Below are 12,141 nucleotides of genomic sequence, written 5' to 3'. Positions count from 1 at the left end.
ATATGTGTGAATGTGTGTGTGTTTTCTGTCCCATGCACTCTCTCCCAGCTTGTTAAGCCATCCAGACACCTTGTCTAACCCCTACTATTGAGAATTAGAGTTTTTCCCCAAATATGCTTTAAGAAGCTATTGATGCAGGAGTTTTGTCTGAAAATGCCAGACTCTGGTCTTACAGTTATCCTGAATGTAGCTTGAAATTTCTAGTATGAAAAAGGGTCCCCAAGGTGCTAAGCTATCTGGAAAGAAGGCCCAAACTGCTAATGGTCTCTAAAGCGGAGGTTCTTAACAGTGTTCATCAACCCCGAGACCCCTGTGGATCAATGAGTCCCTTGAAATCAAAGGGTGTGTGTGTGTGTGTGTGTGTGTGTGTGTGTGTGTGTGTGTCCAGGGAGGGAGCGGTTTCCTCGAATTCGTTAGATTTTTCAGAAGGTTTACGACTATGGAAGAAAGAGCTGCTACAGAGTGGGTGGTATATTTGTCAGGCTGAGGTGGCTTTCTCTGTTTGCCACTCCCCCACCCCCACCCCACGTTTAGACTTGCAAACACAGCCCCAGCACCCCTGTTTTGACTCACCATGGGTCTCTAACCTTGTGCTCAGAACGAACACCTGATAGAGAGCCTCTCATACCCAGAGCGGAACAACCAGCAAACAGCCTCTGAACAGGTTCCAAGTTCGCAGCCCCAATGAGCCTGCCAGGCTGTCCTTCCTGACCCTGACCTCCCTGAATCTGGGCCCTCCCAAGGCTTGCACTTTCTGCCTGCCCCTGTGGGTGGGATGTAAATGGACACAAGCAATCCTTCTAGAAAGCCATCTTTAAAGTAGTCACACCTTTCATCCCAGTGATTTTGCTTGTAAATACCTATCTTAAGGAAATAATCAAACTGCAAGCAAAGGTCTGTGCATGAAGATGTTCCTCAGGCCATTAACACCAAAGAAAATCACCGGAAACAACCTGCTGTCCATCATTAGGGGAACAGCTAAATAAACACAGCGGATCCATATGAAAGATTGCTCACCAGCAATTAAGAAGCAGGTTTACACGGAGGAACCATGTGACCAAATTAAATACCAGTAATTTTAATTACTTATCCCTATTTTTAATATATATGTTTAATAGAAGTTTGTAATAACATGGGGAAAATCCTTGTAATACAATTATACAGTAAAAGCTTGATGTGGTGGAATTTCAACTTTTAATACATAGAAAAGACACAAAAAGAAAAAACACAAAATATCAATAATAATTTTCTGAAGTGGTTTTTCTCTCCTTTTCCTACATTTCTGTATTTTCCAAGTTTTTGTCATCACCATACATTAATATGATTTTTTTAAAGCTAAGTTTAAAAAGATCTCTGCTTTCCAATCCATCCACCACAAAAGTCTCCTCTAGCTCCAGACCCCAAGTTCATGGACTCCAAATTTCTATGTTTCCCTTCTCCTCAGGAGCAGTGCAACTCACCTCTCACGGCTCGCCAAGATTTGCATTCCCCATCAGTCCTGGTAATAAAATCAAAACAGTGCTTACCTCTTCTATTCCTTCACATGTCCACAGCCATTGTTAACTCCCAGAATCCTTCTCAAGCAATCTCTGTTAACTTATCCCCTGTTTATTCAACAACAGCTCAATCCCTCATTTACAAATAAATGGCCAGTTTAGATGAAAGAGTATAACCTGGGTTGTTTCTTCTGTGTTAAAGCAAGAAGAGGGGGTTGGGCAAGAAAGAAAAAAAGAGGAAGTGCGTGAGAAAGAGGACCAGCTTTACTTATGTGGGTTGCTCGCGACTTTCCTGGGAAGACCAAGGTCATGTAATATGCACTGCCTTGACTTTCTTCCCTCCGCCCCAGAGACTCCGTGAATCATTATCATCCATCCTTTCATCCGCCCTCCTGTCTCAAAGGAAGACATATTCTTTTACTTTGCCAAGGTGCACCCCTCCACCTGGACTATTGATCCCATCCCTTTCCATCTCTTCCAGAACTTTGCTAGATCAATCATCCCCAAGCTCTCTAGTACTTGCCGTCTCTCCCTCCCTACTTGCTCTTTCCCCTTCTGTAGAGTCACACCGCACAGATTTAAACCCTGCTCTATTGCTTAGTAGCTGGGCAGGCTACTTAAACTCTCAGAGCCTCCATTTCCACTTCTGAAAACTGGAATAATAGCACCTGCTTCACACAGTTTTTAGGAAGACATGAAATACTACCTATAAAACACTTAGACTAGGGACATCAAATGGCCAATGTGAGCTGCTTTAGTTACTGTTATAATCCCAAAGCGTACTCAGTGGGCTTCCAGTTTGAAAATACCTTTCCCAGCACCTTCCCCATCTAGTGCCAAAAATCACTTTTCTCTGTCAGGGGAAATATTTTTCACACCTGGAATTTTTCAGGTTCCATCAAATCTCAATTTCTTGTTATCTGGGTGCCATAACTTCACACTGTTCAGCCCTTTCCCTGAGTAATCCTCTCCAAGCCCACAGCTCCAGCCATCATCTGGACAATGACTATTCCCATATTGGAATACTTTTTTTTTTTTTAGCAGGGATTAAATAGATTTTTTTTTTAGCATGGATGAAATAGAATAGCTGCTGGAAAGTCAACAGATAGTGTCTCCCAGAGGAAGAAAAGGAGAAGAGAAAAGAAAGGGAAGAGAGGGTCCAAGGCCCACTTTACTTACCACTTTAAATATTAGGTGTAAAATTGTTCTCCACCCCCACCTGCCATCAGGGTTCTCATCTGAGAGTCCTCCCTTTAGCCTAAGGTTTGGATCCTGTTTTGTTCCCCCTCCTCCTTCCCCCTGTCTCCTCTTCATCCTCCTCCTCCTCTTTTTCCTCTTCGTTATATAGCTTGCACCTATGGCTCCCGTGGTATGGTAGAAAGAAAGAAAAGTAGTCAGAGGATTCCGGAGGCCTGTTCGAATCTCAGCTGTGCCACCAACTGTGGTGTGTGCTGCCCCTTATTGGCTCTGCATTGGTAAAATCGGAAAGTATTGCCAATTCCAGAGGGCTGTTGGGAATATTGTGGCCAATTGTTCATTTTCCCCGACTTGGTCTCAGTTTCTTTATCTGTGAAATGGGGGTGATTTATAAATTCCCTATGAGTAACACTACTTTGAAAGGGTTTGGCTCTTGTCCTCTGCTTTACTTAGGAAGTGACTCCTAATGAGATTTTAGAGGTCAATAAATAATACTTCTCTTCTGAGACAGATGACTCAGAAGCAGCTGAGCCCAGCAGAGGGAGAATGGGCTTCATCATTTCCAGACTGGAAGATGCAAGCCTTAGATCTGTGACAACAGGGGATTTGCTCACATTACATTCCAGAAATTCAACCTCCCCTCCCCTTCAGGAGACCACTCCCTCTCCCTGGCGGGCGGGAGGCTGCATTTTCTACTGCTCTCTCCAATGAGGAAAGTTTTGTGGGAGCACAGGAGAGTCCTAAAGTTTTCAAGTTGGGGAGGGAAGGTATCATAGTTAAGATTCAAACCAACCTCCTGAATTCCTTGCCTACTTTCCTTGCCACTACACCGTGAAAGCCACGTGTGTGACAGTGAGAGATGCCTATTACTCCAGCAACCCCAAAAGGGCAGAGCATTCAAGGACTATTACTGGAGGAGATTAACGTTTCGGTAAGTAAATTCTGGGAAAAGCAGGTTGCCTTCCCTACCGTAGGTGGGCCTCATTTAATCAACTGAAGACTTGAATAGAAGAGAAAGGCTGGGTAAGAGAGAACTTCAGCTGCCTGATTGTGTGAGCTGGGACACTGACCTTTTCCAGCCTTCAGGCTTGGACTGAAACATTGGCTCTTCATGGATCTCAAGCCTGCTGGCTTCACACTGGAACTTACACAATCTGCTCTCCTGGGTCTGTAACTTGCCAAGGGCGGATCTTGGGACTTCTCAATCTCCATAATTGCATGAGCCAATTCCTGAAAATAAATACACACACGCACACACATACACATGCACACACACACATGCGCATACACACACACATACACTTGACTGGTTCTGTTTCTTAGGAGAATGCTCACTAATACACCCACTTCAGCTAAAGTTTCCTGGTTTACAGTTTGACTCATCTGGTGATGCTAAGAGGAGGTTCTAGCCAGAGCTGCCCTGGTACTCAGCATCAGAGCATCAGAACAGGACAGCAATGAACGCTGGCCACAAAAGAATGAGAAAAAATATAGAAGGCCACCAAAAAGAGGTGCCACAGGAAAAGAGAAAAGAAAGTCATGGGGCTTTCTGTGGGGAGCACAGAAAAGGTGCACTTTGCCCCTCAAGCTGGAGGAACCCATGGGTTCGCAGGTCTGCTGGTAAGAAGGAAAGGGGATATCAGGGAGCAGAGAAGAGGGAATGAGAAGTCCCCTGTCCTGCACTGCCTCCTGTAAGTAATGCCACTCCCTCCCCTGGGCCCAGTGTCCTCCCAGCACACTGTGCCATTGCTGCTTCTTGGCTCCTTACTCGTACATGAAATCCCCAGGGAAGGAGCCTATCTTCCTCATCTTGGCATCAGTAAGCGCCCAATATTAGTGGAAGTGGGTGTCTGTTGGTCAGATCCCCAAATTATAAGTCATTTAGTTTATTGTGTGAGGTGGGTCTGCTGGATGAAGGAAAAACCAGAGAGAATGAGTGAGAATGAGGGGTGGGAAACGGTTCCCAACAGCAGCAGCCCAAATCCTTGCAAGACAGTAAAGCACGATGGGAGACCAGTGCTCTGAAGCCAGACTGTGGGATTCAGATTCAGTTGTAGGACTGACTATCTGTGTGGCCTTGGGCACGTTTCTTAACCTCGCTGATCCCCGGTTTCCTCCTCTGCAAAATGAGAGTAACAATAGCACTCACTCCAGAGGATTGCTGGAAGGATTAGATGAATTAAGGCAAGTAAAGTGTTTAGCACCTTGTCCGGCACATAAGCAGCATTAAATGTGTTTCATCAGCATCAACATCATCAGCATTTTGTGTAAGTCCATCAAGTGGCTCAAATTAGTTTTGTGACTAACCTGAGCTGTGCAAGTTCTTTTCTAAAATCCCACACAGAGGTGCAACCTCCTATGAAGGCCACGGATCTGTCACCTGATTCTGACCAGGGTCTATCCTCAAAGGACAGGTTAGACCCAAATGAGGACTGTAATCACAGAATGTCTCCAGAAATCCAAAAAAATCCACAAATAAAGCTCCATGTATCAAAAAACTGGGAAGAGAAACATGAAGTCACCGAAAAGATTCAGCCTCATTCAAGGATGGGGGCAGAGGGAGGATTATTTGTTTGTTTTTGCAAATATTAAACTTTTCCATTTTTTTATAGCAGTGGTGGTTTCATCAGAAAGCTGGAATTGGATGCCCAGATTATTATGAGACAGGCTGTGGCTTAATCTTCTCGATGTTTTTATATTTGAGAATAAAGAGGCATTTGGCACTTATCTAAAATTACAACGGCAGAGAAGGAAAAAGCCCTCGCAGGTACGTAGCTGTGATTGCATACGTACATGTTTTTGAGTTCATTATGGAATCACAAAATCAAGACATCTCAGAGTTAGAAGAAGCCTCAGCATTTCTCTAACACCTTCCTCTTACAGGTAGGGGAAACTAAGGTCCACAGGAAGGCTATTAATTGCCTGGCATCACTCAGCTATGACAGCATAACCAAGTTTTCTAGGTAGAGAGCTGTGAAATCCTTAAGCAGGGAGAAGGTGTACCTCTTGTTTTCACAGGAAAATTCCCTCCACCTTGCCTCTCTGGACAGGAATGTTCCCCAGTCTTAATTCTGAGCCCCTGCATCGTCTGGTTCTGTCTAACCTCGCTTTCTATCTCTGCCTCCCATCCAGCCAGCAGTGTCTCCTCCATCCTCTCTCAAGTTGCCTCCCACTTGAGTGGCTCACACACTCCCACTGCCAGCACTATCAGAAACTCTCCCACCCACCCACCATGCTGATGCAAATTCTTCCTATCCTTCAAAGTCAAGTGGGAGGCAACTTCTTCTTTGAAGTTGCTTCTGACCACCGTAGCACTGTGAGCACTGTCAATTCCTGAAACCGAAGAGCAAGTTCACAGTGCAGATCCAAGACTGGAAGAACTAGGGTGGACGAAAAGAAGCCCCAAGGAATCCGAGAACCCCAAGCCTCCATCTCAGTTCTCCTCTGGGACTTCAGAAAAATTATTTCCTCCCCAAGCCTCGGGTTCCACTGTAAAAATGTTTAGCCTGTAGAGTTGTTTGAGAATTAAATAAAATTACACATGATAGCATACTAGGTACTCAGGTAATTGGAACTTGTATTTTAAAATGCATTACTTAGCTCATCAACATACAATATGCCTCTTTGTTCTACAGTTGGCTCTTACGCATGTGGGTTTTATCATCTCAACTAGATCATAAGGAAATATAATCAAATTCCATGGGAGCAGGAATTTTGTCCCTTTACTCCCTCAACTACCCCCACTGTTTTGCCCAATGGCTGGCACATAGTAGGTGCTCAGTATATATTTGTTAAATAAACAAACTTTTAATGAAATAATGAGCAAACTTTCCTTTCACCCCCTAAAGAATTCAGATTACAATAATAATAGTAAGCATTATGTTTGTATAGTGATGTACACGTTTTGAAGCATTTTGACATGGAGAAATGTGTTTGCTACTCAGATGCTCCTGTGAGGGAAGAAGACCAGGTGTTATTATCTGCCCTGCTTCACAGTTGAGGCAAGTGAGATACAGAGCCGAAAAGTGTTGGAGATAAGGGGACACCCATTTCACAAATCCAGGTTCAGTCCATTTCCGCGCTGCCACACACAATGAGTGTTCATGGAAAGACTGATTAATTTGGGTTCTGATTTTGATCAACCTGGTGAAGCATTTGATGACTGCGTGAGTTCCTAGCTTCTAGAAGAAAGACATCTCTGAGAGTGGCGGCGGGATAAAGGGATGCCCAAGCAAAGAAGCTGGGCATTGGGAGGAAAGTGAATGAGAGAAACTCTTCCTTCAGCAAGACAAATTTGTGCAGGGAAATCATGCTTGGCTGGGGAAGCCAATTGGAAAAGAATGATAGAGGGCCAGTTCCTGAGGTTCATCAAAGTCATTTGTTGCAGGTAAGCTCATTTTTCACAGGCCAAGGGGATATTTACCTGGAGTACACCTTTAAGGAATAGCCGACAGATTGAACGGTACAATGCTTTATTATATTTCACACCCTGGTGATTCAATATGATGGAGGCAGAAGGCGGGGGGTGGGGATGGTGCTCAGGAGGGAGAGTAAAGGAGAAAGGCAGAAGAAAGAGATATGAAAATGTCCAGCATTAGTGTGTACTTCTCGAGCACCCAGGGCCAGCCTCAACTGTGGCAGAAGGCACTGGAAGTGCACAAGCAGCCATGCCCTGTGGAGGAGGCTGACCAGAGAGTGGGCATCTGACATAGGTTGACCTCATCCTTTCTTCCCAACCACTTGCCCATGTCCCAAGAGTCCTATTCAGTCCCTTCACCATTTCAGAAATGTTTTCACACAGCTCTTGGATCCCTGCAGGCCTGCATTCTAGCCCTGGCTGTGGCACTATTTCAGCTGGGTGAGCTGAAGCGACACATTTCACTCCTGGGTTCCAGTTTCCTCATCTGTAAACGAGACTCTTCCCTAATCGTCCCTAGGCTCCTCCCAGTTACCTTACATTCTAGGATTCCAAATCAGCCCCAGCAAACCACCTTTACCTGAACACAGCTGGCCTCCTTGGCAGCCCTCCCTCCCCCGCTCCACACCACTTGGCAATCCAGAACTCTGCCACAGGCATCATCAGAAAGGCCAGTCTTGGCCCAGGCTCTGAAGGCAGGAGGGGTTATCCCCTTGACAGTCAGCATCTTTTAATAATTTCCATGCAGGAATTCATCTCAGCTCTCTGGGTAGCTCTATTTTTAGTCCTTTCTACCATCTACAAAGTGTCATCCCTTGAGCATGCCACGTATCTTTGTGATTTCCACCATCCTCAAGTCTTCAAAATCTCTATGGAGCCTATCTCATTTCTCATCACTTCTCATCCTCTCACTTAGGATTTCACCATTGCTCTTTGCCCCTCGTACCAAGGATGTACACTAAGGATGGAGGGTGCTTGGGGATGAATCATCCATCACCTCTGCCCTGGTACAAGTCGCGGTCTAGAGGACCTGAGAGGGTTTATGCAAATATCTGGCATATGATGTCATTTCCAGTGCCCACAAGGGTGAATAAGACAAGGGCTATGGGAGTACCTGAGAATGAAGGAAGGATTTCTGCCTGGAATTGAGAAGGTTTCTCAGAGGAAGTGGCCTGACGGGCTGAGGAGACCTCAAGCAGGCATGGATGTGTGTGCATGAGGGAGTGGGGAACAATCCAGCAAAAGGAACGGCGTGGGCCAGGGAGGAGAGTGTCCAGAGCGGGAGCAGTTGGATGAGTATTTTGGGACACCAGCCTCCTCAAAGAACACCTGCAGCTTTACTGCCCAGAATATGGTTAATTCCCTATAGAGATGGGCATGGAGCCCAGGAACTCCAGGTACATGACATTTCCTGGGAATTAGTCCAGCAGTGGAAACAGCTTTGTTGAAACTCAGGTGGCCAGTGAAGTTGGCAAGCCAAGTGCACCAGGGCATCCCTGACTGTCCCCTAGATGCCACACCTGTAGAATCCAGCCTGCACCTAATTGCCCCTGGACATTCTGGAAACACAGGCTAATTACTAAACGCTTTAGTGACACTGGAACCCAAGCCAGTCCCCAGGGAAGAATCCCTGGGATGTCAGAGGTAGTGTGTGCTTTTCTTTTCTTTTCTTTTCTTTAGGCATTGGGTGGCTCTGAGAGCTTTCTATGTGTCTGGCTTCTATGGTGACACAGTGACAGGAAAGAGACATGTCCAGCCCTCTTCAAGCTCACAGCACAGTTACAAAAGCAAGAAGCCCACAAGAGAGATGGCAAGAGAGTACACTCATAAAAAAGGCAGAGTCAATGACAGCTAGAGAGGCACGGAGCAGATGAAGAAAGAGAGATTTAGGCATGACCAATCTGGGAGGACCTCCTGAAGGAAGCAACTTTGGCCCCTAAGTAAAGAGAAAAGAAGAATTTCTGCACCAGTAGTTGTACCAGTCATCTATTACCACATAACAAACTGCATAACAAACCATCACAAAACTCAGTGGATTAAAACAGCAATCGCCTACTCTTATTGATCCAGGCTGGACCCTTGGCTCAAAGCTGCAGGTCGGTTCCAGGTGTCCACATTGGTTTCTCATCCTCCTTGCACCAGCTGGCCAGTTGAAACAAGTTCTTATGACCACAGCAAAACACAAGGAGGCATGTTAACGTCTTATCTGCTAATGTCCCATTGGCCAAAGCAAATCATATGGCCAAGCATTTAATAAAGGAAGGAAGGAAGGGAGGGAGGTGAGGTACACACTTTGTCCATCATGAAGTCAAAGCGAGTCACATAGACAAGCCCAACATCATCCAGGCAAGGAAGTGTGTGTGTGTATGGAGGGTGCAGGGATGGGTGGGAAGAAGGCACATTTTTAAAAATCTACTACAGTATTAGAGAAGGGAAAGATATCCCACCTAAAAGAACCAGTTAAGCAAAGATACAGAGGCGAATCTGAGCCTGGTATAGAAACGGAGCCAGGAGGATATGTGCCACACAAACTGCGCTACAAAAAAATAAGCGTAAAATACAGTCCTAGGGTGGGCAGTAAAGACAGTGGAGAACCACCTGCCTCTGGAAAAGAGAGTGGGCATGAAGCTGGGGGAATAAGTGGTTGGCAAACCCGCTAACTGTCTTCCCGTGCCCTTGTCTATTCTTGATGAATTAAGAAATTATGAATTGGAAGCAAGAGAGTTCAAGCCTGTGGGATCTCCTTCCTGGAAAAATATTACAACTCACCGAGCTCCTACCTCCTCCACGAAGATTTCCAAGGTTTACCCAGCCCTGGGCTCTCTCCCTTCTTTGAGCAGGGAGCAGACACACATATAGCAGTGCACATGGACATCCAAAAGGCACTCCATTGCCTGCTTAGATCATTCCCATGTAAGCATCTGTCTTGACTTCCCAGCTAGACTCTCAGCTACCAGGGGCCTGGGACTGTATTTTAAACCTTTTTTTTTTTTTAATGTAGTCTCTAAACAGCAGGAACTATATAACCACATGTGGAATAAACGACTGAAGAGTAGACGGTGCTAAGAGAATCAGGCAGCACCATTCTGGAATACAAAACTGGAGAAAGTAGGTCAGCTGGACCAGCCACAATCAAGACAGTCCTATTAATAGAAAATGCAAACATTATTTAGGGACAGGAGCGTGAAATGGGAAAGGGGAAGGACACTTGAAGGTGGATGGAAACTCAGCCTAGTGTGAAAGCACAAACTTGAGCAGAAATAAAATTGCTGGGGAGGCTGCCTGTTCCTAAAGACATGTGGTTGCCCATAATGGCCCCAGGGAAAGCTTCCATGGCAAATCAGTCTGTCAGACACCTCCTGCAGAGGCCAGAGAGGTGTGGCTGGCAGTGCAGACACATGGGACATGCTTGTGCAAAATCTTAGCAGTCACACCAGGGTGGCTGTCCAGCAGTCACACCGGCCCCGTGCCAGGATTTGCCCTGCCTTGTGCTTAAAGTTCCTCCCACTGAAATGAAAGCCTTCTCACCTCACCTCCTCCAGGAAGCCCTCCAGGATAGATAAGACCACAACACTGACTTAATTTCAAATAAAGCACACAAGTTCTCCTTCATTGATAATTCACTTAATATGTTTTACTTAATTCCTGATAAGTTTTTAAAATTGTTTCTCATGTATCAGTCTTATACGTTAATGAAAGTAGACACCATAGTTTCTCTTTCCTATAGGCCACTCCTCCAGGCTGGGCACATGCCTACTTCTTGTTGAATTCCCTTCAGCAGAATATGGGGTAAACATGTGACGACATTGATGAAGATCAAAGACACCAAACAGAAACCCAGGACCTTCAGACTGAAGCAAGAGATTTGACATAAACAGTGTGACCTTAAAGGGAGCACCTGTGGGAAGGAAAGGACTGTCAGTGACAGAGCCCCCACCAACTTCATACCTGGGCATGACCCCAGCCCCCTCCTGTCTGCGTGGGGCCCGGGGCAGTAAGCTAGCCTGCAGAGAGGAAATGGAAGGGCAGGGAGGTTCCTGCAATGCCGCTTCACCCCCGGGCTCTTTACCAGGCTTCCATCATTCCTCATAAACTTAGCCTCCACTCAGGTTCTTTCTGCCCCCACCCAAGCCCTTGAAACTGTCCTGATTGCAACAAATCCGTCCCATCTCTCCTCTAATGCAGGGGGACAAGGACAGCTTGTGTCCCCCATGCTCTTTTCTTTTTAGTGAAAGTTCCTCTTGCAAACTCCCAGGACTTTTCTCCCACCTCAGTCAGGACAGAGCAAGGCCAGGCTGCTCAGAGGGCCAGCCTCCCCTCCTAGGGGAGCCATGGAGCTGGGTCAAAAAAGGAAGCCCGAGGCTGGAGTCTCTGGTCCACGTGCAGTCATCATATGGCTTTGAAAGGCCCGGTCCCAATACGGTGTCTTCCAGGAAGTGATCCTTGGGTACCAGGCCCCATGCCAGTATCTCACAATACCACCCAGGCACGGGCTCCACCCTGTGAGGGGTTACAGGTGTTAGTTAATTCATGTTCTCCCCACACTGGCCAATCAGTTCCTGAAAGGTTTCCTCTCTTGGTTCCTCCAGGGGCCTGGCCCAGTCCTCCAAGCAAGAGGCCATGTCCATTTGACCTGACATCTCTGCCCAGAGAGACTCCCAGGCACTGCTATCCCAGGGTCTGTATCTACCTACAACCTAGATGAAAACAGCCCACAGGGCCGGGCGCAGTGGCTTACTTTCTGTAATCTCAGCACTTTGGGAGGCAGAGGCAGGTGGATCGCCTGAGGTCAGGAGTTCGAGACCAGACTGGCCAATATCGTGAAACCCCATCTCTACTAAAAATATAAAAATTAGCTTGCAATGGTGGCGGATGCCTGTATTTCCAGCTACTCAGGAGGCTGAGGCAGAAGACTTACTGGAACCCGGAAGGCGAAGATTGCAGTGAGCTGAGATCGCGCCATTGAACTCCAGCCTGGACAACAGAGCGAGAGTCCATCTCAAAAAAAGAAAAAAAAAGAAATGCGGCCTC

Source organism: Mandrillus leucophaeus, unplaced genomic scaffold (genome assembly GCF_000951045.1).
Source record: "Mandrillus leucophaeus isolate KB7577 unplaced genomic scaffold, Mleu.le_1.0 Scaffold87, whole genome shotgun sequence".
NCBI classification, from domain to species: domain Eukaryota; kingdom Metazoa; phylum Chordata; class Mammalia; order Primates; family Cercopithecidae; genus Mandrillus; species Mandrillus leucophaeus.
Note: the sequence above shows the minus strand (reverse complement) of the source record.